Consider the following 1,801-nt stretch of genomic DNA (forward strand, 5'->3'; position numbering starts at 1 on the left):
AAGCCTGTTTTCTATTACTCTTAGGAGGAGTATGAGGAAAATCGCTGACTCGGGGTCACTGCCTCAGACCCACTGCATTAGGGAGCCTAGAACCTTCATTCCAGTCTCAGGATTTGCTGAGCCTTTTCATCAAGAGGAACATGGAGAAATTCCTTGGATTTCCATGGTAGGAATTTGTAATAGCTCAGTAGAGAAACCTGGGACTCATGACAAAGCTCTGAGAATTATGATGCAGGAGGGCTCTTCATCATGGGCGTCAGGGTGACCCTTTAGACACTCTAGAAGCCTCTGGATGATCACATGTCTCCCAGAATCCCATTGATGTTAGCAAACTGCATCTCTGGTCTCCTGAAGGTTGGTGGCTCTTCTATTCCTGGCTGTATCTTACTTATCTGTAAGGTATGCCACTGCGAAGGGCCTTATTCTGCTGAGCAGTTTACCTGAAAGAAACAAGGTAGTGTGTGTGTTGCTCCATTTCCTGCTTGTCCCATGAAACGAAGGAAAGCAGTAGTCTCTGCGGCGACCTCGCACCCTCCACTTGCGTCTACACCTCGCCTACATCATCCTAATCCACAAATCCTAGCCTGAATTCCAATACATCCAGAAAGTCTTCCATGACAACTCTAGGTCACGCTGATGTTCTCTTTCTTTGCAGTCCTATGAACATCTGAGCCAGTTACTTGTTTATTTAATAAAATCTGAGTAACTACTCTTTGTAAAGCAGTATGATAAGTATTGCTATTGTAAAACTGAAAGAAATCTGTGTGTAGTCCTCATTTCACTTACAGAAAAGGAAGGGAGATAGGTTTCATCAAGACATGTCTTGTTAGAGGATACACAGTAATAAATTTCATGAGGTAATGTGTAGTGAGAGCTTAGCAGAGGGAGACAGAGATGCTTTTGATCCTGGGAACTCCTGGGCAGCCAGCCTTAAGTCTTGAAATTCTTGGGATGTAGAGTTGGAAAGGGATCCATTGCAGACAGTGTGAGCAAGGAGATAGAAAATCACAGGGTCACAATCTAATGTTGACATTAAATAAGGAAAGAGAGAGTAGTTCATTGCTCTTTAATGTAGTATAATGTATACGGCTGTTATCCATCCATTGATTTGTCCTTTGCAAAGCACTGATCAATTTTATAAATTATGAGTTGCCTGAAAGTGATCCTCCTTCTCACCAATCTGGCGATCCTAGAATTTTAAGGGATCACTGCATCCATCTTTTCATTCATGTGAACTCCTCACTTTTTCCTGTTATGTTAGAATCACCAGACTCTAAATGCTTCCCTCCGATTCCAGTGTATTCTATGCAAGAGAATAACATTACTCTTAAGAAGCTCTAGTTCTACTTATCCCAGGGGCAATAGAGAAACATTGGTTTTTTTCTTTTTTCTTTTCTTTTCTTTTCTTTTCTTTTTTCTTTTTTTATAAAAACCTATAAGATCCAGAAACCTTGGCCCTATCTGCCACTCTAAGTATGTACCTGCTTTCTTTGAGGAGCTCTCCTTAGATCTATTGGTCAAACTACTGTGCCTGAGTCAAGGACAAGTGGAAGGTTGGTGGCTATGTGACGCAGAACACTCACTGTACTAGGCGCACCTGCCCCGGAGGTCATGCTTACAATTTATTTTTTCAAAGGTGAGTAGCAGATATGATAAAAAGAATAAATAATATTAAATTAGGGTGTTATTCAAAGTCTAATGTAAAGGCTTTTATTAGCTTCAAGAACATCAGAAACCTATTGACCTAGGAACTTTGAATTTATATTTCAGCCTTTGTCCTTCATGGTGGAGAAATATACGT

The sequence above is a fragment of the Suricata suricatta genome, chromosome 17 (genome assembly GCF_006229205.1).
Source record: "Suricata suricatta isolate VVHF042 chromosome 17, meerkat_22Aug2017_6uvM2_HiC, whole genome shotgun sequence".
Lineage (NCBI taxonomy): Eukaryota > Metazoa > Chordata > Mammalia > Carnivora > Herpestidae > Suricata > Suricata suricatta.